General features: G+C 43.5%; 1 protein-coding gene across 2 annotated transcripts in view; it reads right to left on the bottom strand.

Annotated features, from left to right (window-relative positions):
- Window positions 1-23,899, bottom strand: part of GALNT1 (polypeptide N-acetylgalactosaminyltransferase 1) — a 125,932-nt gene extending 102,033 nt beyond the window's left edge. Inside the window, exon 1 of one of the 2 annotated variants that reach the window (XM_082641538.1) lies at window positions 23,808-23,899. The gene's annotated coding sequence lies outside the window, so the exon portion shown is untranslated. The remainder of the gene's footprint in view (window positions 1-23,807) is intronic. The other variant, XM_082641537.1, reaches the window with a different exon arrangement.
- Window positions 23,900-26,292: the final 2,393 nt, after the last annotated feature.

Genomic DNA, 26,292 nt, shown 5'->3' with positions numbered 1-26,292 from the left:
TGTCCACCTGCCAGATTCATATAACACTCAGCCCAAAGTTCCGTGAAGGCAGAGGCTTTGCTCTCCCAGGACCCAGGGCTGCGCCTGCTGACATGCTGGGATTCACGGAACCGCTCCTCGCCTCCTCAGACCTCTCCCTCCACACACCTCTACTGATGTCATCACGCAGGTGTGTTTTTGTATGCCAAGTCCACCCATTTGACTGTGGGTCCTGGAAGGCATTTTTGAATTCACAGTGCCGAGCAGTGTCTGCTCGGTAGCAGTAGGTGCTTAATAACTATGAAACAAATGACTACATCACTGAATCGACTTTTATTCTAACTATAACTATTTTTATGTCTTACCTTTAACTACAGCAGGAATTAAGACGTCTTATCTTTCTATCACCCGCTGAGTCGAACACTGGGCCTTATACATCACACACACTCCATAAATGTTCATCAGATTACTGAATTTCATCTGTAAAGCATGTTATAAACTTCCGAGCCATTTTTTAAAGGGCAACACTCTCAAACAGGCATATCCCCTATTCTGTTTCTCCCCTAATGCTGCAAGAGGCGGCTGGTATCCACATCACAGGTCTCAGCTCCTGGGTCAGCATTTAAGAGAAGCAAAAGCTCCTTGTTCGACACCAGACTGTAGCAAAAGTCAGCCAAAAACTGAAAGTTAAGTAAAGTGGATTCAGCATTGTAGCTGGCAATTGCACACAGCAATCAAAACAGTAAAACATGACCCAAAATTATTCAATGTAGAAGGGTGTTAGTTCTTACTGTTTCTGATCAACTGAGTTGATTTCTGGGAGCTGAGAGGCAGCTCTACGACCTGGTAGCTGTTTGCATTACAAACTCCCTTAACTCCATGATGTCCTAATTTTCTTGTGCCATGAGGAGTTGGTTTGTTCATAAATTTTTTTAATAGTTCTCTTCTGTTGGCTATCCAATGTATTCTACCATGCTAGAAAAGCAGGTCTAATTCACATTATACTGTCTGGGAGTTTTATTAAAACACCATATAGAACTTCCCTGGTGGTGCAGTGGTTAAGAATCCGCCTGCCAATGCAGGGGACACAGGTTCAATCCCTGGTCCGAGAAAACCCCACACGCCGTGGAGCAACTAAGCCCATGCACCACAACTACTGAGCCTGCGCTCTAGAGCCCACGAGCCACAACTACTGAGCCTGCACGCCACAACTACTGAAGCCCATGCACCTAGAACCCATACTCCACGACAAGAGAAGCCACCGCAGTGAGAAGCCCGTGCACCACAACGAAGAGTAGCCCCTGCTCGCCGCAACTAGAGAAAGCCTGCACACAGCAACGGAGACCCAACGCAGCCAAAAATAAATAAATGATTTTTTTTTAAAAAACACACCATATAAAATTGGGTAAGCTAATGAAACAAGATACAAAAATGCCCCCCAAAGTAGCTATCAGAAGATCAACATTTAAGTTTTAAAGTAATGTGACCATGAATCATGCTGCTTCCATTTATTTCTAACAGCAGTCATAATTAACGTGATTCTGCAAAAAAAATAAAAAAACCATTTGATTACTAGTTAATAAAAGTAATTTAATAAAAAAAACCTATAGTGACAGGGGTGTATACAGCAGACTTTCAATAACTAACACATGCTACTTAGTCTTCCATGTGTCCTGCAGCAATAGAATATCCACCACACTTACACAGGCACCGTTCTCAGTTGTAAGGGCTCATTATCTACATTGTAGATTATAAATGCCCTCTGCTTCTCTTCAGTCCCCTTCCTGTGGGTCCCTTCAAGGCTCATTAGAACTCTCAGAGCATTTACAGGAGAATAAAGAAATCTAAATCTAAGCTAATAAAATTTGCAGCAGGACAGAAACTATGACAAAGATCTTAAAAAAGAAAAAAGAAACCCTGTTGGATGGAGAATTGGGAAACAACTTAGGATAAAATTCTGTGGGATTATTTATTTCAACTACCCATGCCATTATTTTTATGACCACTGGGAATACCTGATGGTAGTTTTAAATTTCACTGACTAAATATGCCTACAGAAACCTTCAGAAGCACCATTTTTAAAGGTTGAGGTTTTGGTCTTCCTATACAGTAATAACTTATCAGCATCTAGTTTCATATAAATGCTACACATCCTCATCTATTAAAGAAGGGGCCTACACTAAATGCATGCTAAGATTTCCTGGTAGGGCAGGCTTCACGCGCCTGTGACCTGTGCAGTCACACAGGGCCCCACGCTTAGAAGGGCTCCACATTTTGGTTTAATGCTCTGCTCTCACGGTCTTGAAATTCTTAATGGTTTTTAATAAGGGGCCCCATATTTTCATTTTGCACTGGACTCACTCACATTATATAGCCGGTCCTATTCCTTGAAATTGTAACACTCTATGATGCTACGGAAGGACACATCCACAGTTCCAGACACAATGCAGATTAAAAACAAAAAAAAAAACAACTGAAGTTACCTATGTTCCATAAGTTTCAGTATAACGACTTTCAGAACAATTTTCTACCTCTATCAAAAAGAATCAGGGCTTCTACTCTTCCTGATCCTGCTGCATGGAACGTGAATGTGACGGCTCAGGCCACGAGGATGAAGACTAGACCCTGGGATTGCAGAGGAGAGAGCTGGAGCCACCAAGATCCCAGAGAACCATGGAGCTGCCACCCCAGCCATGAGCTGTCTATGCTCTGACTTGGACACAAAAGAGAAGTAGCTCTTCTTGCCTCAGCTACCCTTGTTCTGGGTCTCTGGAACAAGTACTCCTAACTAATCCTATCCTACAGAACATGCAAGGAACCCAGGAATCCCAAGCCAACCTGGGCAGAAGTGACCACAGGGCTGGGGCTCACAGAGGGAAGCAGAAAGGCAAAGGCCCCCAGCAGCTGGAATTGATCATGGCTTTTCTACTCTCTTATGGCTTCCTAACAGGCTCCAGAGCCTCAGTCTCAGTCTTGGAAGTTAAATTCTCTCCATGAGAAAGGAGCTAGCTGGCCTCACTTATCTTTTCAAGCCAGGTCTTATCACAGTAGCTGCTACTGGCCTGGCTGCCTTGCCTTGATCTGGTGCACGTTTCTGAGGGCTATAAAATTATGACCAAGAGCACATTTGAGCAGAGACTGGGGGGGTAACACAGTTTCCTGCAGAAGGTCATATAAATACGGCCAGTGCTATGACTGACATAACTCACACAGGGTAGTCAGAATCTGTTGTTTAAATCCCAGCCTCCAAAAGCAAAAGATATAAACAGAGATCTGATGTCGAATCCTGAACCCCAGTTGAAATATTCCAGGGGTCTGACCCAGGATTTTACCCATGTCAGAATGCAAGTCCAAAATGCTACTTTTTGAAAGATGCAGGGCAAAGATGGGAAAGGTCTTCCTCTAATGGAAAGTGAAGCAGCTCCAATTATCCTGCCCCTTCCCTGGTCTCCTGCATCACCTGAGAGAAGTGAAAAGTCTGTATCTTCCAGAAAAAGTCAGGGATCCAATCTCGAAACTGGTATTTCCCCTCTTGAGGACTTTTTCTAAATAACTGGTCTGAAAGTGCCTTTTAAATAAACAAGAGCTAATAAAACAATGAGGCTAATTTTAATACCATGACCTATACTATACTTGTTCCACGAGGGTAAATAAGATTTGAAGCCTTGGCTGTTACATATAAAGTTGAAAGGCAGAAGAGATTTTATATTTGTCATGATACTGTGATAATCATGAATGCTGTCCACCAAATACTTCTGGTTCTCCTGGCAGGCACATGGTAGACTTGCGATTTTCCATCCCCTTAAAATATGGGATAGGCATATGACTTGCTTTGGCCCCTGATATGTGAACAAAAATGACACAAAGCAGCTTTAAGAAACAGTGCCCAATTTGCCCTGCTCTCTTTCCCTCTGTGCCAGCGCTGGCAACATGTAAGACGGTAACTGCTCCCTCAGCTTGGGTCCCAGAGCGGGAGGAGGCAGAGCAGAGTCCCCAGCCAACCAGTATATGAGCCACTGGGATTTGGGGGTTGCATGCGAGCACAGCATAACTCATCCTACCGAGACGTGTACAAACATAAATGCCTAAATATTCATAATTGTTGGAGCACAACTGCTAATATAAAGACTTGTTTTCACAGTGTTGTAACTGCTTTTGATGCTAAAAAAAAAAAAAGTATTAAATAAACATACGCAGACAACTGAAACCTTAAAGCAAGGGAGACCTAAGTTAGCTCCAAAGTTTACCAGGGAAAAAAAGTCTCTGCTAGAAGAGCCAACTATATAAGCACTTAAAAGCTACTGGTTTTAAGACTGTCAAAATGTTAATTCCTGAGGTAAGAAGATGAATATATGGGGATTCATTACACTATTCTACTTCCATATTCATTTGAAAATTTCCACAGTAAAGAGAGAGCATATGAACAATCTGAAGAATCTTGAAGAAACAAAAAAAAATTTTTTTAATAAATAAATAAGCTACTGGTTTTAAGTCCTTGGGGGAGGGGTGGGGGAAGTTTTTAAAACACTGTTAAAAACTTTACTACTGCTACTTACATACAAGCTGTAGGAAGAGACTGCCTTGGGGCTACTAAATTATAATAAAAATCTGAGATGGCTCACTGTTTTCAAAAAAAAAATCTCCTAATTCCTAATTAAGTTTAACTAGATATTTGTAGTTCCAAAATAGAGGCTATTTGAGATGAAAAGTACATTACAGCTTATTCAGGGCAACCTTCTTGTTATTGCTAACAGGGAAATTTAGATCTGTGACATAGGTTCTTAATGGCAAAGCAGAAACTATAACCCAGGTCCTCTGAGTCTAATTCATGCAGTTTCTACCTTGCCAGGTTAGGGGACCAGCCTATTTAACAGTAGCTTGATGATTTTACTTTGAACATCCAGCAGAAGGAATCTCGTTATCTCTTTCCAGTGCAATTCTGCATTATGACATCTGCTGAGATGCCGTTAGCTGTAAGTGAACAGAAATCACACCTCAAACTGCTTAAACATAAGGAAATTTACTGGCTCACATAACTGTTAGTCCAGGGGTAGGGTGGAAATCAGAGTTGTCAGCCTACCAACTGTCGCTCCATCCCTCTGCAATACTTGCCGCCACCTTCTGGAGCTGCTTTCCTCCTTGAGTTTAACAAGATTGCTGCAGCAGCTCAGAGCCTCACAGTCAAATCTGACAACGTCTACACAAAGAGAGTGGCCACTTCCCCATGCCTTGGGCAAGGAAAAAGTCCTTCCCAAAGCTTCAGCAGATTTTCCTCAGCCTAAAATTGTAACATGCCTATTTCTGAATCAATCCCTAGCAAGGGGGATGGGACTAGCATGATTGCCTTAGATTACTCAGGGCCACCACTGATGGCCACACAGTAGGGAGAAGAGAAGCCATGACTGGGAGAGACCTGCACATCAATACAAGGATAGCCAGTGATTCCTAATCTACAGCCAAGAAGCCTCGGGAAGTTGAAGAACTGCCTCACTACCTTTCTGAATAAATTACATCATTTGCGTGTGTGGGAGAGAGAAAGAGACACATGGTACTACCATTTAAAAATATGTACATACACTAAAATTAATAAAATTCAATTTTATTTAAAAGCATTAACTAATTGATGATAATTTTTTAAACAGCATAGAGGCAATGCAGCACACACTACCTAGGTTTGCACCTGGCTCTCACACCTATTATCTGGTAAGTTCACACAAGTGGTTACCCACATTAAAAGATTGTTGTGATGATTAAATAAGCAGCATGTAAAGGGCTGATATCAGACACAGTATAAACTGTATTGAGCAAAGCACTAAATAAGTTCTAGCTATTATTTGTCTTATACAAGTTACTACAGTGTGAAGAATTACGAAAAAATTTTTAATTGAGGTAACATCGGTTTGTAACATTATATAAGTTTCATGTGTACAACATTATATTTCTACTTCTATATACCCTACAGGGTGCTCACCACCAAAAATTTAGTTTCCATCTGTCACCATACAGTTGATCGCCTTTATCCATTTCACCCTCCCCCCACCTCTTCCCCTCTGGTAACCACTACTCTGTTCTCCACATATATATGTTTTGTCTGGTTTGTTCATTTATTTTGGTTTTCTGTTTTTTATAGATTCCACATATGAGTGAAATCATATGGTACTTAGTCTTCCTCTGACTTATTTCGCTTAGCATAATACCCTCAAGGTCCATCTATGTTATTGCAAATAGCAAGATTTCATCTTCTTTATGACTTAGTAGTATTCCATTGTGCATGTATTCAATACACCACATCTTTATCCACTCATCTGTTGATGGGCACTTAAGTTGTTTTCATATCTTGGCTATTGTAAACAATGCTGCAATGTACATAGGGGTGCATATATCTTTTCGAATTAGTGTTTTTTATTCTTGGATAAACACCCAGAAGTGGGATAGTGGATCATATGGTAGTTCTATTCTTAACTTTTTGAGGAATCCCCATACTGGATCCATAGTGTCTGCACCAATTTACATTCTTACCAACAGTGTAGGAGTGTTCCCTTTAAGAATCATGAAAATCTTTGATATTGAAAAGGAGACATTTCTTTTCAGCTACCTAGCATCCATCCGAATTTCCTTTTGGAGAATTACCTCTCCCTACCTTGTATAATACTGCAGAGACTGTATAACCATATGTCTACTCAGGTGCACTGCTGCAATCTATACAAAAATATAAAGGGGGGAACTTTCCCTGTCTGTCTCTGGTGGAAACCCTTTTTCCCTAGTTCAGCACACTTTAGCATATAAGAGGTTCATGTTCATAATGAAACTCTATTATACCTCAATAATATGTAAGGGCAGAGATTATTCAGAGGTGAGAGAACAGTATAAGTTATCCAGCTGGCTTGGTTCAGGTTTAAAGTCCTCAACAATTTTTTCCTGGAATTCTATTTTTACTATCCTAGTCTACCATCACTAGATCCCTGTCTACTTTAATTTGTCTTATTTCCACCTTCCTGCCCAATCTGAATCTAGCTACTGTTTTTAGTTCCCATTTTGAGTCTCTGGAGAAAAGTTTTTCCATTTCAGGGCTCAGATAAACCCGTGCTAAGTGACTTCGTGCTTCTTTCTGCTCTGACATAATCTATCCTAACTTCTATATCTAACACCCAGTGTCCTAAGTTCTCTCCCAAAGCTCTCCTGTTTTCCCTGGTCCTAACTTCTTCCACTTCTCAAAATGTACCCCAAATTTAACTTTTTAAAAATGCCTACCGGAAAATCGCATCTAACTGGTGGTTTCTTTCCTCTCTAGCCTAGTTATTATATCGCTTCATAATATTCTAATTTACAAAAAAAAAAATTAAGGCCAGATGAGAATCTGGCCCAGAAATATCTATGACTTCCATTTGTAAATTAAAAAAAAATACTGGGGTGGAAGAATTACTTTTCACTGTATAACTTTTGGTACTGTCAGGATATTTTACCATGTAAATGTTAACTTCTACTTAAAAAAAATTCCCATTACTTAATAATGCAAAAAAATGACCTTAGTCTCCTTACTCTCCCAGTAGTATTTTTATGCAGAAACATGTGGACATCATATGGAGAGACGAAAGCATCCCTAAATTCATAATCATTTTTGCTTACTTTTGTTTGGAAGGTGGCAAGTAAACAGGCAGCAGCTTGCTGTCATTGGCTTACAGTCTGGTTACTAAACAAAGCCAATGGTCTTCCACTGCTGAAAGTTTAAGGGAAATCTGAAGACCCTTGTGGAGCCCCTGACCCCTCAGAAAGTGATATTGGCAAGGACTTCTAGGGGCCCAGGTGATGGCATGACTGGGTTAGTCACTGCCACTTCTCACAAGTCTGGAGCTGCTAGTAAACGAAAACAGAACAGGTCAGGACTGGCAATCAAGCATCGCTGTGGGTGTGAGTCAAGTGAACTGCAGGTGGACCCCACTTTGTCTGCCCTAAAAAAATGGATCAGTCCCAATCTTCCTACATACTATTTTATTACATTTTTGTTATATATGAGGGTATTCTACATAGGACATTTACCATAATATTAAAATAGAGTACTGTAATAGTTAAGTGTGAACTGTGGATTAGTCAAAATCTGCTGCTTTGGGGCTTCCCTGGTGGCGCAGTGGTTGACAGTCCGCCTGCCGATGCAGGGGACACGGGTTTGTGCCCCGGTCCGGGAAGATCCCACATGCCGTGGAGCGGCCGGGCCCGTGAGCCATGGCTGCTGAGCCTGCGCATCTGGAGCCTGTGCTCTGCAAAGGGAGAGGCCACAACAGTGAGAGGCCCGCATACCGCAAAAAAAATTAAAATTAAAATTAAAAAAAAAATCTGCTACTTCATTTAGGCCCCACCCCCAAAACATGTAACCTTATATTCTGAGACTGATCTTCAAGACACCACCCAACCTTCCCCAATGGGCTGATGTCAGCACTGGATTGACCGCCTTCTTCTTCACTTCCAATCCCCTCCATCCTCCATCGGCTGCAACACTCAAGCTGACGTCTAACACTGTCGTCCTCAGCGGCCTGGATCCTGGTGCTCTGTCTTCTGTCTCAGGGCCCAACACCAACCTGCCCGTCCACACCTTACACGGATACCTCGGCCCACACCAAACCCAGACACAGACCACACCTGGCCACGGTCTCCCCCCCATCTGGCGCACACGTTCCTCACCCCACCAAACCTGCCCTTCTCCATTTGCCCCTGAGCCACTTCCTCTTCCCCTACCCACCTTCCACGTGCTCAGCTACCAACCTTTGTTATTTCACCCTCCTGACACACAGAAACTCCCTCACCCACTGGACCTTTCGGCCTTTCAGTCCTAACCCTAGGCAAGCCCCACTGTTTTGTTCTGCTTTGACTTCCAGGATATTAACATCACAGGGAAAGTCCGGACACCAGGCTGGCTGGGTGGGTCCACCGGAAACCCACCTCACAGGCCAGCCAGCCACGTGTGCACACCCTCGTGGCCACTCCACGCGGCCCTGGCCCCAGGTCCACGAAGTCCCTCCTCCTCAGACCCGCGCTCCTTCCACTTCACTCGCACCTCATGCGCCCTCTGCTCTCTCAGAGCCCTTCCCCCTCCCCAAGGACGGTGCCCTCCACTTGCACACTTAGTCGCATCCCTTCCCACAGCCTCGGAAGCCTTGCTCCACACACGCTTTCCTCCCGTCTCTCACACTCACCAGCCCTTTCTCCTGAGATAACTGTCAAGAGATGAGGGTTTTGTCTCTCCTTTCCCCACAAAACCAGATTCTTAAAAATGAACTGCCAACATTTAAACATCAGGACTTTGCACTCAAAACAAAATCAGGATTCCTGGCTTCTCTGGAAAAACAGAACCCTCTGCCCCCAGGGAGGGAGCACACGCCAAGAGCAAAGTTCTTGGAGCCGATGGCTGGCCGCTCCCTCCTGCTGGGGCATTTGTCCCCTCCGACCACAGCCCTCCTTCCTTGTCCCGTCAGCCTGCGCTGGGCCCCTGCTCTCACAGGCCACTCCCACTGCTTACAGGCAACGGGCTCACTCCTCCTGTCCTAGAAGTCACCTCCTCGAGTGCCCCGATCAAGCCCCGCCCTCCTCCTCCTCTCCAGCTCCTCAGGGAACTGGCTCCACCTGCCGTCACCACTGATCACCTTGTAATAGGATTTCTGTCACCTCTCTGCTGGAACTGCAGGGAGCTGAGCAAGTCTCTCCACACTCCGGCCTGCCCAGCAGCACTGCACAGGAGTGCCCCTCATTCCTCACAAGGCCTCCTCCCCCAAAGTCCAGGCTTTCCTGACTCTGCTCTCTTCTAATTCTCCTCCCGACCTTCCAATGGCCAGGCACCTGAAAACACCTCTGAAGGCCCCACAGGCCCCACAGTCAGCACGCTCTCCCCTGTAACACTGCCATCAGCCAGCCAGCCCAGGTCTTGGAGTTTCGCTCAAGGAAAAAAAAACGGGAAAAAGACTCAGTCTAAACCTGACCACAGTCTTGCACCTCGAAAGGTACGCATGCTGATTTATTATTCAACATTACCGCTCACGTCTCAGCTGGAAAGCACCTGTGCTTAAGAGACCAGTAAGTGAAGGTCCCTACTTTTGCCTAAGGAAGTCACAGCCCAGAAGGAACACAGATGGATAAACTGAACGTTACCACGATACATGATGTGATAGAGGAAAAAGCACCACTGAGGGGAAGGCCAGGTAGGGCCCGAGCAGCTTGCTGAGAGAGACACTAGAGCCGTCCTCAGCCTCACACACACCCACTGCCACCACTGTAGTCCAGGCCTCCTGCAAGTCTCCTCACTGGTCTCCACGCTTCTCTTCCACCCATCCCAGCTCCTGCACGAATCCATTCTCCACACTGCAGCAGGGTGATCTGCCTAAAATGTGAGACAGGGCTCCAACAGCACTGGGATTAAGGTCCTGCATCACCCGTCCCGCCGTCCCTGCCAATTTCTCTCCCTGCGTCTCACCTCACTTTCCACTGCACCAGTGGCCCCTCAGCCACAGTGATCTTTCAGTTCCTTAAACAGAGTGAGTCCTCTTCTGCTACATGGCCTCTGTACGTACCATTCTTTTTACCTGGAATCTTCTTGCCCCACTCTCTGTACTAAAATCTTTTTTGACCTCTGGGTCTCAGCTGAAACATAATTTCCCTATTATTTATTTTGTTTGTTTGTTGTGAAAACTCCCATTATTCACTTAATTGTCTCTATTTTTGTCTACGCCATTAGACTGTATGATCAACAAGCACAGGAACCATGTCTGTTTTGTTCACTGTGTATTCACATAACCTGGCCCACAGGAGACGCTCAATAAATATTTGCTCAATGACGATGTAAAAGACTCTTTCTGGGCTTCCCTGGTGGCGCAGTGGTTGGGAGTCCGCCTGCCGATGCAGGGGACACGGGTTCGTGCCCCGGTCCGGGAGGATCCCACATGCCGCGGAGCGGCTGGGCCCGTAAGCCATGGCCGCTGAGCCTGCGTGTCTGAAGCCTGTGCTCCACAACGGGAGAGGCCACAGCGGTGAGAGGCCCGCGTACCGCAAAAAAAAAAAAAAAAAAAAAGACTCTTTCCTTCTCTGCAGTCCCAAATGTAAGCATGCCCTTGGATTCATTTCCCGGCCCTCTCCACCACTCCCTATTTTCACCATCTCCATGCTGCTCATGCTTATCTGTACCTCCAGAACTGACCTCTCCTGCCAAGATCAAGTTCCACAATTACGATGGCCACAGGACAGTTCCACCTGGAGTCCCTCTCTGGCACCTGCAACTGGACATGTCTCAAGACACACTCAGTAACTATCCTCAAACAAACTCCTGTTTTTTTCCATTTCTGTTAATGGTGATATTCTCCTAGAGGTCGAGTGACTGACTTCTCTCTTTCCTTCATCCACTGACAAGAACATCTGATTCCATCTCTAAAAATGCAGCTATACGTTCCTGTATACATGGTCAACTAGACTGGTGCATTAGCCTCATGTCCTACCTCTAGTCTTAAAATAAAAATCACTCACCTACATGTATTTTAAAGTTCAATTCTGATGTCTATCAACAGTCCCATCAAAATCCTTCAATGTCTCCCTACTGTCCTCCAAATAATGTCCATATTCTTCTGCTTGGTATTCAAAGACCCTATTAATCTTGTCCACACTATTCTAACCAGGCAATCTAGCTTAGTGGTTAAGACCATAAACTCTGGAGCCAGACTGCCATGTTAAATGCACAGACACAGGGAAGGTGCACATCCCAGCTTTACCACTCAACTTCCCTGGGCTACAGTTCCTCCAACCTTCATCTAAACAATGGGGGTAATGATAAGAGTAGTTACCTCCAAGGACTGTTATAACGATTAAATGAACTAGTATATGTAGAACACTTGGAATAGTGCCTGGCACTGATCAGTGCTACACACATTATTTGTGTTTTGCAGCACCATCTCCAACTGTCAATAGCTTACATCCCAGTCTATCTGAACCAACTCCTTGTTTCTCTAATACTCCTCAAACTTCCCCTTCTGAGGTAAGAGCCCACAACACCAGCTGATAAACACTGGCTGATAAGCTGCCAGTATTACACCCCTTCCTCTAACTCAAGGACATCTCCAGTGGAAAGCTTCTACCACAAAGCTCCTTTCTCTCCAGGAGTGTCCTTATAGCTCATGCACTGAAATGCCCCAGAGGCTGCTCATCATAGGATTTCCAGCCCTATTCAGAGACTCCTAGTCTACAATTAACCATCCTCTTCTTCCCTCTACTTTCTCACTCCTCTCCCAAGTTTCAGATCAGAGACCATCTTACCACCATTCTCCATGCCGAGTGGCAAAACTGTTTTAGTTCTCTTATGCCCCTATTTCTGGGTAGAAGTTGAAACTCTCATGGCTGCTCTCCCTACAACAGTCCTATTTCATCAGGTAGTGTTCTCTCTGCATGGAAACACTTAAAATAATTAAAACTAATTCTGCGCCTTGACTATGAGCAGAATATGGACTTCTCTCTGAAGCAGTCAGGACTCACTTACCCTCTACAGCCCCTGCCACACACAGGGACTGGTAAATACTAGAAAAGTGTTTATTGATAACTCACGAATCCCTAGAGATGAAAAAATGAGAGTTACAACACTCCCAGAAAATTTCACACACTCTTTAACCTTAAGACAAACAATAAATATAAACTGCAATGTGCAATTTCCAAAGACCAATCCAATAACTTAGTATGTGGCTTTACCAACAAATGCAAATTCTACTCCTTTTTATATCTGAACTGATACTTAAAAAAAATTTTTTTTTAACTCGCAGGAACTCGTAACTACCAAGGACACAAAGATCTAGCAAAAACCATGACATCTAAACTAAAGAACTACCTTCAATTCACCTCAAGGCTCCCTAAAAGGGTTTACCTAGTGTCTCTTAGTGTTTATCCCACAGCTAAGGTCACCAACCAAAAGATTACATCCCAGAAACCTATATTTACACATCTTTACAGAACCAAAAACCACCATATGTTCTCTATGTTACATTAGAAGTTATAATTACAATGACTGTAAAGGATTCTTATAAACACTTGTAGGAATTTATTCTATAACTTATAACATTTTATAAGAACTCTAAAAATTAAAGGAGAAATAAGTCACATAAAATCAGAGGTGCACTCTGAACTCTGATCGCTAATGAAACAGCTGCCCTAAAACATTCCTTCTCCTTAAGGATTAAAATGGTTTCACATTGAAGACATCCCTACAAAAATACAAGGAAAACAGCAGAGGAGAAACTAAACTGAATGGCTGATCACTGACTTCTAGGTTCAAAAAGAATCAAGTAGTCATACCCTAGGCAGTGCTAGTCAAAGTGTGGTCCTTAGACAGCAAACTGCTTGCACCTACTCCATGAAGAGTAAGTACAGAGATTGACGAGAAGCACTTAGAAACTTTGACGGCAATGTTACAGAACTTCTACATCTACTGAATCTAACAATAAAAAATTTTAAGTTATATATTGTAGGCTTTTAATTTCATTTTTCTTATAATTCATACTTCACATATGTTAGAAAAGAATCAGCCTGTGACAAAGGGAAAATGTTAAAAACTGGTCCTTCAGGGACATTTGCTTCCGGGAAGATGGACTAGATGTACTTTTCCTTATTCCTCCCACTAACTTCAACTAAAAATTCTGGACAGTGCATATGAAACAAACATAAGAAGACTCCTAAATGTGGAGAGAAGAAGGCAGACTGGCAAGACCTCAGGCCCTGAGGAACAAAACAATGGTGACTACCCTGGGTTTTATTTTTGCCTCATATATCCCAAACTTGGAAGTGAAGAAGCTGGCCAACTGGAAATGCCAACAGGCACAGACCAAAAAAAGCCCAACAAAAGCCTTCTCTCTCTAGCCAAAGGACCAAAAAAGGGACATCTTAGCAAGACAGAAAACGCTAAGGGGAGAAAATGACTCTACTCGGACAAAAACCACAGAAAAAACTGCGGCCTACCCAGGCCACAAAGGTCAGGTAGGTAGCTTAAATTTCCATATACCCACCAGGCTGTAACAAGGCACCCCAACCCCATCCACACTAGACTGGTGCTAAGGAGGCCAAGTAGGGAGCCCAGGTTTTCATCTATGTCAGCTGGTAACAAGGCACCCTTCTATATCATGTCCCCCAAGAATCCTGAACCTCTAACCCCATCTGACAGTAACAAACACTCTACTTCTTGGGTCAAGGGAGGCCAAGTGGGGAGGCTGTACTTCTAATTCCTCCTAGCAATAACAAGGTAGCACCACATGCCACCCTTACCCCTGCTGCAGTGGTGTCAAAAAAAAGCCAGCTAAGACAAAGGCTTAAATAAGATCCAGAACTTCATAAAATGTTAAAATTTCCAGGTTTTCATGAAAAAAACAAAAAGACACTCACCATACCAAAAGCCAGGATGACCTCAAACTAAATGCAAAAGACATTGATACCAACACCAAAATGACAGATGTCAGAATTATCTGAGAATGATTATAATGCAGCTGTGACAGAAATGCTTCAACAAGAAATTTCAAAATAAATAAATAAAACAAATAAATAACCTCAACAAAGAAACAGAAGATACAAATAAGAACAAAATGGAAATTTTAGAGCTGAAGAATACTGAAATAAAAAGCTAAGTTGATGAACTCAACAGAATGGAAGGGACAAAGAAACTGGAAGATACAAAAACAGAGATTACTCAAACTGAACAACAGAAAGAAATAAACTAAAGAAGAATTGACAGCCTTAGGAACCTGTGGGACCATAACAAAAGATCTAACATTCAAGTCATCAGAGTCTTGAAAAGAAAGTATGAGAGTTTGCTGAAAAAGCACTTGCACTCAGGAAATAATGGTGAAAACTTCCCAAATTCGGAAAGAGACACAAACCTACAGGTTCAGGAAGCTGAGTGAATGCAAACAGGATAAACCCAAAGAAATCCAAACCAACATTTATCACAATTAAATTTCTAAAAACTAAAAATAAAGAAAAAATCCTGAGGACAGTGACAGATAAAAGACACCTTAACCACAGAGGAAAAACTATTCAGACAGTGGATTTCTCATCAGAAACCAGGGAGGCCAGAGGTAAGTGGTACATTTTTCAAGTGCTGAAAGAAAAGATCAACACAGAATCCTATACCCAAAGAAAATATCCTTCAGGAATGAAGAGCAAATCAAGTCATCCCCAAATGAAGGAAAACAAAGAAAATCTGTGGCCAGCAGACATACCCTTAAGAATGGCTAAAGGAAGTTCTTAAAAACAAAAAGGAAATGATAAGAGAAGGAATCCTGACACATCAGGAGAAAATACAGTAAGCAAAAATACAGATAAATAGGCTTTCCTTCTCCCCTTGAGTTTACTCATTTATGTTTGTGAAAGCAAAACTATAACACAGTGTCTAGTGCACTTGTAAATGTTTTTAAAAGAAATAAATACAATTGTATTAAAATGTGCACAGGTAAAGGGATGTATAGGGAAGTAAGGTTTCTGCGCTTCATCTGAACAGGAAAAATGATGACACCACTAGACAATGATTAGCCAGGTCTATATAATGTAATACCTAAATCAACCAGTAAAAATGTTTTTAATTTAAAAACACTATACAAAGAAATACACTCAAAAACAGTATAAATTAAAATGGAACTGTAAAAAAAAAAAATGCTCAAGTAACCCACAGGAAGCTGGGAGGAGGAGCAGTGGGGGAATACCCAGAGAAACAAAAAACAGAAGGAATAAACAAAAAATTAAATGGCAGACTTAAGCTCTAACAGATCAATAATAACATTCATTGTAAATGGTCTAAATACATCAATGAAAGAGACAAAGATTGCTAGAATCAACTAAAAAACATGATCCAAGTACATGTTGTCTACAAGACACTTAATTCAAACACAACAGTTTAGGCAGGTTGAAAGTAAAAGAATGGAAGAGGATATAACATCCAAACAATTAAAGGAAAGCAATCAAAGGAAAAAGAAAAGTAGCAGCTATGTTAATATCAGATAAACGTAGAATTCAGAGCAAAGAGAATTACTAGAGACAGAGGACATTATGTAGTGACAGAAAGTGTCAACCCACCACAAAAACACAGCAACCCTAAATGTGTATGCAGCAGAGAGCTGAAAAATATGTAAAGCTAAAAACTGATATAACCTAAAAGGAGAAACAGACAAATCCACAAATATAGTTGAGACTTCAACATCCCTCTCTCAAGAGTTGATAGAATACCTAGGTAGAAAACCAGCAAGGGTATAGAAGAACTCAACAACACTATCAACCATCAGAATCTAATAAACATATAGGAAACATTTATAAAACACTCCACTCAACAGCAGAAAACACATTCTAATCAAGTGTCCACAGAACATATACCAAGATAGACTATATTTTAAGCCATAAAACAAGCCTAAACACATTTAAAAGAACTGAAACATACAGATTGTATTCTCCAACCACAACAGAATCTAAATAAAAACCAAAAACAGAAAGATAACAGGAAAATCTCCAAACACCTGGAAACCAGACAACACACTTCTAAATAATCCATGGGTCAAAGAAGTCTCAGGGAAATACAAACATATATTGAACTGAGTGAAAATAAAAATAAAACAGAATTTGTGGGACACAGCTAAAACAGTGCTTAGAGGAAAATTTATACTGCTAAATGCCCCCATGAATGTAAATGCAAAAGGTCCTCAACAAAATATTAGTAAATAGAATTAAGCAAAATATAAAAGGGATAATACACCATGACCAAGTGGGGTTTATTCCAGGAACGCAAGGCTGGCTCAACTAAAAATCAATCAAAATAATCCATCATATCAATAGACTAAAGAAAAAAATTACATGAACGTATAAAGATCAATGAGCAAAAAGCACTTAATGAAATTCAACACCCATTCATGACAAAAACTTTCAGAGAGACAGGAAGAGAAGGGAACGGCCTCAACTTGATGAAGAGCATCTAGAAAAACCCCACAGTTAACACTATACTTGATAGTGTGTAGTATAATTACCTGACAATTAGCTTTTTTTGATTGTACCATGTAAATGCCTGACATTAAGCTTTTGATTTCCCAGGCATCCAGTTCAAAGATATCCATCCTGAATAAACACATTGCCAGCTACACAGCTAGATAAAGAGCCATGCCGCCCCACCCATAAAGTTACTTTTTTTTCTTTAAGAAAGCTCTAGTCATTAGATAACTGACCATATGACAGCTTGCTTTTCCCTTCCTCTGCCCTAATTCCTGCTCTTATGTCTTACATTCACCAATAAAGAGAGAATCCACAAAACCCTAGGCCCCTCCCCATCAACCCCCAAAAAAGCAGAAACCCAGGTCTGCACTCTTTACCCACAACCTCGTTGTGTGGCCTCAGGCATGCCATGTACCCTCCTCCAGGACCTGTAAGTAATAAACCTTTTCTTTTCAAACTTGCCTTATGGTTGTTCCAGAGGTGTGTCTTACAATCACTGTAAGAGCACAAGGGCCAGTCCAGACACAAAACTGGCTCCAGAAGGGGAAAAATGTCTGTGCAGGGGCTCACCACAGGCCCAGGTGAGTGCCAGTCATTTCTAGCCAATAGCATCACTATGGATTGGCAGAGACTGACCCAAAACATAGTGAAAGACTGAATGCTTTCTCCCTAAGATCAGAAACAAGGCAAAAACGTCCTCTCTTATTATTCTTATTAAACATAGTACTAGAAGTTTTCGCCAGTGCAATAAGGCAAGAAGAGGAAGTAAACAGCATGCATATTGAAAAGGAAGAAATAAAACTGCCCCTATGTAAACAAGACATAGTTGTCTACTTAGAAAGTCTCAAGAAATCTACAGAAAAACTCCTAGAACTAAAAAATGGGTTCCGCAAGACTGCAGAATACAAGAGCAACATAAGAAAGTTAATACTTCTCTCTACTAGCAATAAACACATGGTCATCAAAATTTAAAATACTATTTTTTTAACATCTTTATTGGAGTATAATTGCTTTACAATGTTGTTAGTTTCTGCTTTATAACAAAGTGAATCAGCTATACATGTACATATATCTCCATATCCCCTCCCTCTGGTGTCCCCCTCTCACCCTCCTGAACCCACCCCTCTAGGTGGTCACAAGCACCAACCAAGCTGATCTCCCTGTGCTATGCGGCTGCTTCCCACTAGCTATCTATTTTACATTTAGTAGTGTATAAATGTCTATGCCACTCTCTCAGTTCATCCCAGCTTACCCTACCCCCTCTCCGTGTCCTCAAGTCCATTCTCTACGTCTGCATCTTTATTTCTGTCCTGCCCCTAGGTTCATCAGAACCATTCTTTTTTTTTTTAGATTCCATATATATGTGTTAGCACACGGTGTCTGTTTTTCTCTTTCTGACTTACTTCACTCTATATGACAGACTCTAGGTCCATCCACCTCACTACAAATAACTCAATTTCGTTTCTTTTTATGGCTGAGTAATATTCCATTGTATATATGTGCCACATCTTCTTTATCCATTCATCTGTTGATGGACACTTAGGTTGCTTCCATGTCCTGGCTATTGTAAATAGAGCTGCAGTGAACATTGTGGTTCATGACTCCTTTTGAATTATGGTTTTCTCAGGGTATATGCCCAGTAGTGGGATTGCTCGGTCACATGGGAGTTCTATTTTTAGTTTTTTTTTAGTTTTTTTTTTTTCTTTTTCTTTTTACTTCCTTTTTGCGGTACGCGGGCCTCTCACTGCTGTGGCCTCTCCCGTTGTGGAGCACAGGCTCCAGACGCGCAGGCTCAGCGGCCATGGCTCATGGGCCCAGCCGCTCCGCGGCATGTGGGATCTTCCCGGACCAGGGCACGAACCCGTGTCCCCTGCATCGGCAGGCGGACTCTCAACCACTGCACCACCAGGGAAGCCCTATTTTTAGTTTTTTAAGGAACCTCCATACTGTTCTCCATGGTGGCTGTCTCAATTTACATTCCCACCAACAGTGCAAAAGGGTTCCCTTTTCTCCACACCCACTCCAGCATTTGTTTGTAGATTTTTTGATGATGGCCATTCTGACCGGTGTGAGGTGATACCTCATTGTAGTTTTGATTTGCATTTCTCTAATGATTAGTGGTGTTGAGCATCCTTTCATGTGTTTGTTGACAATCTGTATATCTTCTTTGGAGAAATGTCTATTTAGGTCTTCTGCCCATTTTTGGATTGGGTTGTTTGTTTTTTTGATATTGAGCTGCATGAGCTGCTTGTAAAATACAATACCATTTTCAATTGCTCAAAATACAAATACTTACATGTAAATCTAACAAAAACCCAACAAAATCTAACAAAACATAGACTTGTATGATAAAACTACACAATGCTAATGAAAGAAATCAAAGAAGATCTAAATAAATGGAGAGACATACCATGTTCATAGATTGGAAGAAACAACATAGTAAGACATCGATTCTCCCCAAATTGATATACAGGTCTAATGCAATTCCTATCAAAATTCCAGTAGGATTTTTTTTATAAATATAAACAAGGTTATTCTACAATTTATATGGATAAGCAAAGGAAAGAACAGCTAACACAATTCTGAAAAAGAATGAAGTGGGAGGAATCATTCTACACCTACTTAAGACTTATTATATTGCACAGTAACCAAGACTGTACAATACTGGTGGAGGGACAGACACATAGATCAATGGAGCAGAACAGAGAACCCAGAAATAAACACATACAAGTATACCCAACCGATTTTTTTTTTTACAGATATAAAAGCAATTCAATAGAGGAAACAATGTTGCCTTTTCAACCAATGGTGCTATAATAGCCAAAACTGGAAACAACAAATGTCCTTCAACAGATTTTAAATGGTTAAAAGAACCATAAAAGTACATCCATACTATGAAATACTACTCAGCAATAAAAAGGAAGCAACTATTGATACACCCAATACCTCGATGAGTCTCCAGAGAATTATGCTGGGGGGGGGGGCGTGGGGGGCAAAAGCTCATTTCCAAAAGGTACTTACTATATGACTCCAGGTATAAAACATTCTTGAAAGGACAAAATTATAGAAATGGAGAACACATCAGTGATTGTCAGGACTTAAGGAGTGGATGGAACTGGGAGGGAAGAGGGTATGGCTATAACAGAACAACATGCAGAAACCCTGTGCTGATGGAAATGTTCTGTATCTTGACTGTATCAGTGACACTCTCATGGGTCTGATATTGCACTACAGTTTTACATGATACCACTGGGAGCAACTGGGTAAAGGGTACATGGGATCTTTCAGAATTATTTCTTGTAACTGCATGTGGATCTACAATTATGCCACCAAAAAAAGTTTAATTTAAAAAAGCCCAGAGTTTGGGCTTTCTGAGCACTAGCTGTCCCTAACTCCTTGCTTGGTGCCCTGAAATAAATGCTGCACTTTCTTTCATCACACACACACACACACAAAAAGCCCAAAACTGGACCTTCACTCACTACTCTAAGATTCATCACCCAAATGTTAACACTTCAGAATAGATCTACCTTCTTAACAACTCTTTATTAATTTTGGCTTTGTGGTGGACTGCGGAGACATAGATATAAACGTAAAATATTACCCGTACCCTCAAACACCATAAACTCAAGTAGAGTGACAAACACAGGCATAAATCAACAGTGAAAGACTTCATAAAGGAGATGAGATTTGAGCAAATCCTTGAACAAGAGGTAGCACTTCCACAGGTGGAAGCGGAGATGGGGATGTCTTGGGAAGAAGAAATCATATGTAAAGACTCAGAGCTAAAAATAAACACAGTGCCTATGAAGAAAGGGGCGTGTGTGTTGTGAAATAACAAAAAGACGGAATAAGCAGTGTGGGGGTAACAATGGAAGGTCCCCAAAAGCTGGAGCGAGGAATGCAAACGAGAGAAGACTTCCTTACCAACCCAGCCAACCAAAAGCAAGCAGCTCCCCACCACCACACAAACACAGTCTCTCCAGCACCCTTTACCTTTTCTTTCTAGCACTCATCACAAGTTTAATTATTATGTACTTAACTGCATGTTTATCTAATGCTGTCCAACCCCAGTTATCTTGAGTATCTAGCACTGGACTGGCACACAATAAGCGCCCAATAAATATTAACTGAGTCAATGAACAAATAGCAAGTACTCACTTCTAGTTCCCTTCTATGCAGTTGCCGCAGTCTTTCCTGCATTATCTGTCACTCCGTGCGCCATGGTCCCTCTCTGACCCACTGCCTGCCTCTTTTAGCTAATTTCTCCTTTTTCCTAGCTCCTCCACCTCAGCCCAGCTCTTAACCCATCATAAAATTAAAACTCAGTGTATTTTAAAATAGTGGTTCACATTTGCAATGTTATAACCCTCTTCTGAATCTCAACCAATTAAGAACTGTATCCCAAGAATCTGTTACTGAAAACAAAGTACTACAGTTTTAAGTTGTTACAGAAGCATAATAGCTGTATATATTACATAAACAGACAAATACCAGCAGAAACCGCTATTCCTGTCAGGGCCTTACTTTCCTGAATATGAGAGCCTTTTCCCAGTATTAGATGATCCTATCTGGTCTATGGAAAGCTGCCCACTGAAGACAGCCAGGACAGTACTCCTCAAGGCTACCAAAGTTACACAAAACAAGGAAAACTGAGAAACTGCCACAGACCAAAGACTAAGGAGACATGATGACTAAATGCAATGTGGTGCAATGTGGTAACCTGGACAGGGTTCTGGAACAGAAAGAGGATATTAATGGGAGGATTGGTGAAATCCTAATAAACTCTGGAATTTAGTTTTTAAAAAATAATATACATACATATACATATGTATGTGGCACTGAGATATGATTAAGATTCAAATGTATAAATATTATTTTATATTATTAAAAAGAGAAAGAAATAGGGCATGCAAGGGAACCAGGAAATGAAACTCAGTCCAGGGTAGCTGGGGCTTACAGCTGAAAAGCTACACACAGACCTACCTTCATTTTGATTCTGGTCCTATGCTCTTACCCGCTGCCCTGAATATTACCTTGCCTGAACTGCTTGAGATTAACTAGTTTTGACTTCTGAACAGGCTCATTAATATACTCAAGAAGCATTTATTGAGTGCCTACTGCTTACCAGGCACTGTACAGTCTTTGAAGATACATGGCTGGAAAAGGAAGACACAATCTCTGCTCTCATAGAGCTGACACTCTACTATAGAAGCCAGGCATTTAACAAGTATTTGTGTAAATGATGAGTGTTCCCAAGGCATTCAAAGTTGACTTAAGAGCCCTACCAAACAATCCATCAGGACATTTGTTAAACCCAGTTATCACTGGTGTTCTGAATAAGGCCTTCAGTATGAAAACAAATCACTTGAGATCTGAGATCTATCACCTGTGACCTGTTAAATCACTTTAACAGATAACTCATTCAGTTGATGTGGCTTGGGACCTGAGATTCTGCATTTCTTCCAAACTCCCAGGTGGCAGAGATGCTGCCGCTGGTTCACGAACCACACTCTGCATTAGCAAAGCACTTGAAGGTACCAAGGAAACATCCCTTAAACTATCGTGTAAAATGCAAGCTCCATGAAGCCAAGAGACATTTTGCCTCTCCTATTCACCATACTATACCCAGGACTTAAAACTATGCCTCATAGACATATGGCACTCAACAAATATTTACTGAATAAGCCAATGGATATATGGTCTAGACAAGTGCTGTTCAATAGTAACCACGGGTCACATTTGGCTACTGAACACTCGTAATGTGACTAGTGAATTTTCAAAACTTTAATTTTAATTAATTTAAATAGCCACATGTGGTTAGTGGCTACCACGATGGATAACCCAAGTCCAGACACAGGTGTAATGTAAAGAGCACTGGATTAATAAGACCTAGGTGTGAATCCCAACTCTGCTGCTTAGCTTGCGCCCTATAAAAGTTACAACTTCTTAGGGCCTCAACTTCATTTGTGAAATGAGGACAAAATACCCACCCATCCCACCCCACCCTCTCAGAGTTCTTGACAAGAATTATTATAGGTCAATGTGTTGATATTAAGCACAAGGTATGATCTCTGCCCTCCAGACACAGTTCACAATCACAAAGACTACTCTGACCATTGCCCACACTTGCCAGAAAATGCCAGGCCCGTCTGGTTAGCTTAGCGGCTCTGTGAATGAGGCCAAGGTCACAAGTTCGGAGGAGGGGGACCTTCACTTAGCAAGGCTGACCAGGTAAGAGAGGCAATGACACTGCAAATCATCACAATTCCTGGCAAATCTTTAAATGGGCATTGCATTGATTATGGATGAGTAAATGACATTTCATTCATTCATTCTTCCAGGAAGCTGTACTACATTACCTAACGCCCGCTACTTCCCATCCACAGACGTCTGCTAATTCAGGGCCGGGTCCTCTTCGCGGGTAGTGGGCCGGAAGCCCCCAACCCGGGCCGCCCGCGTGTCCTCCCCTCCCGCGTCGCGCCGGCCGGGCGGGGGTCAGCCTGGCACCGCGGCTCCAAGTACCACACCGCCGGACCGAACCCAGGAGCCATATTTAGCTGTATTTTGGTCAATAAAACAAACTTCCGTCTTCTAAAGAAAAACGGTTCTAACTCAATGTCAAACTAGGACGGAAACTCGCTTCTCGCCGCAGCGGCCAACCAGAGACGCCGCGTGTCCAGCAGCCCCCGAGTACCCGACCTGGACCCCGCGCCCAGCGTGCCCGCGCCCCGGCCGCGCCGGCCACAAAGGGACGGGAGACGCGAACGCGGCCGGGCCTCCTCCTCCTCCTCCCCCGGCCCCGCGTCAGCGGCCGCGGCTCCGGGACGGCCCGGGCGCGGGCAGACACTCACCTCGGTCCGCGCGCGGCGGCGGCGGCGGCGGCGGCGGGCGCTCCTCGGGGCCGGCCCGGGCGGTCGCGGCGCGGTCCCGCGGGCCGCAGCGCGGGCGCTACTCTCGGGCCGCCGTCCGCCGCGCCGCCTCCTCGACCACTGCCGGCGGCTCCCCCGGCGGGCGGGCGGGCCCGACGCGGGCCCCGCCTCCGCCGCGCCTGCCCCCTCCTCCGCGCGGGGCCTCGCGGGCTCGGCGCGCTACTCCGGGCCACCCCGCATGCTGCTGCCGCCGCCGCTGCCGCTCGCTCGGGACCGCCTCAGCGCGGCGGTCCGGGGCCGCAGGGCCGCCCACGCAGGCCGCTTGGGCGCGGTCCTCCCCGCTCGCGGCGTGCTGGCGGCGGCAGCGGCCCGTGCGGCTGCGCGGGGGAGGCGGGGGCGCCGCGCGCTCACCCGGATGCGGCGCCCCCGCCCCTGCGGCGAGCCCACCTCGGGGCCGCGGCGCTTCCCTCGGGGCCGTGAAGGTTCCGGCTTCTCGGCGCCTCTACCTCTGCCTGTCCCACGCGCGGGGAGGCGCGGAACCCGGGCGCCGGAGCGAGGGCCTCCGGGCGGCGCTGCCGGTTCTGTCCCGGGCGGGAGCCTGGGTCTGCGACGGGCTCGGCTGTGAGGTCCGGCCCGGGTGGTCTCCACCTGAACCTGTGCACGGACAAAGGGGCTGCCGCCGCAAGTGAAGTACAGCTCGGGCCGTTTCACGTCGAGCAGGTCGCGGAGTGGGAGGAAAGGACGGTGCCCTCACCGCGCCGACGAGATCTTCGGATCGATTCCGGGGCCGGGGCCAGGGCTGTTCCTGACCCGCGAGCGGCCGACAAGGACTCGGAGCTGGAGGACGGTCAGCGGCCCTTTGGTCTGGCCGAGCTGAGCGCTGCGTCCGACGACAGGGATGCAGGAGGTCCAGGACCCAGGGTGGGCGGCGAGAGGGGAGGCCACCGACCGGCAAAGCCGGAAGAGGCAGCCAGGCCTTGGGGGACAAAAACAGCCCCGGCCGCCGCAGGATGGGGGCTGTTTAGGGCAGTGGCTCCCGCGTAGTTCTGAGAGGGGCCCTTCCACTGTGCCCCCTTGGGAAACACTCTTCCTTGGCACTAATTCTAGTACCTAGCCGTACCTTAACCTGAAGAGAAGACGCAGCCTGGTCCTCTGTCACTCACTAGGCATGACCAACTGCTTGAATCATTCAGAGGTTTTTGTGTCTTGCTTGCCAGCGATAAAACTAATGTTTATACTATTTAAATGGTCCCAGTTTTATATTTTAAATAAAGGTATGTTCGCAGAAAGAACCAAAAGGCTGGAAGCAAATAATGTTACTGAAGATTTTCTGTGGAATTTTACTATCCTATTTTGTGCTTATCTACATTTTCCAAGTATTCTAAAATAAAAGTTAAAAGTTGCTTTTTAAAAGTACTTACATAATTTTTTTTTATTTGGTTGGGTTTATTTTTATTTTTAGGTGTGTTAGGTCTTCATTTCTGTGCGAGGGCTTTCTCTACGTGCGGCAAGCGGGGGCCCCTTTTCATCGCGGTGCGCGGGCCTCTCATTATCGCGGCCTCTCTTGTGGAACACAGGCTCCAGACACGCAGGCTCAGTAGTTGTGGCTTACGGGCCCAGCTGCTCCGTGGCATGTGGGATCTTCCCAGACCAGGGCTCGAACCCGTGTCCCCTTCATTGGCAGGCAGATTCTCAACCACTGTGCCACCGGGGAAGCCCTTACATAATATTTTGAAACAAAGTGAATCATGATTGGCCTGTTAATGTACCACAAGGGAACTTCACTTTGAAATTTTTATCTTTTTTAAAAATAACCGTGTTAAGGAGAAGAAAAAAAAAGATTTTTTTGTATCTTGGGGAAAAAAAGATTTGCAAATCGTATATCTGATAAAGGACTCGTGTTCAGAATATATAAAGAACTCTTATAACTTAATAAGACTAATAATTGAATTTTAAATGGACAAGAGAATGGAATAGGCATTTTACCAAAGAAAATATTTACATGGTCAACAGTAGCATGAAAAGATGTTCAACATCATTAGCCACTAGGAAAATGAAAATCAGAACCACAATGAGGAAGCTCTTCGCACCCACTACAATGGCTGTAATAAAAACGACTGATGATAGCAAGTGTTGCTGAGGAGATTAGAGAAATTAGAACCCTAACGTACATTTCTGATGGATATGTGAAATGGTACAGCCACTTTGGAAGTTTGTTAAAAAGGTACTTTAAAAGTTATACATAAGAGTACCATATGACCCAATGATTCCACTCCTAGGTATATACCCCCAAAACTGAAAACATGTTCATATAGCAAGTTGTATATAAATATTCATAGGAGCATTATTCATAATACTTGAAAAGCAGAAACAATCCAGATGTCCAGCAACTGGTGAATGGATAAACAAAATGTGGTATGTCCATACAGTGAATGCTATTCAGCAATAAAACAGAATGAAAGATACA

This window comes from Mesoplodon mirus (genome assembly GCF_964341445.2).
Source record: "Mesoplodon mirus genome assembly, chromosome: 13".
Taxonomy (NCBI): Eukaryota; Metazoa; Chordata; class Mammalia; order Artiodactyla; family Ziphiidae; genus Mesoplodon; species Mesoplodon mirus.
The sequence above is the reverse complement of the archived record's forward strand: the minus strand, read 5'-3'. Positions and strand labels throughout refer to the sequence as shown.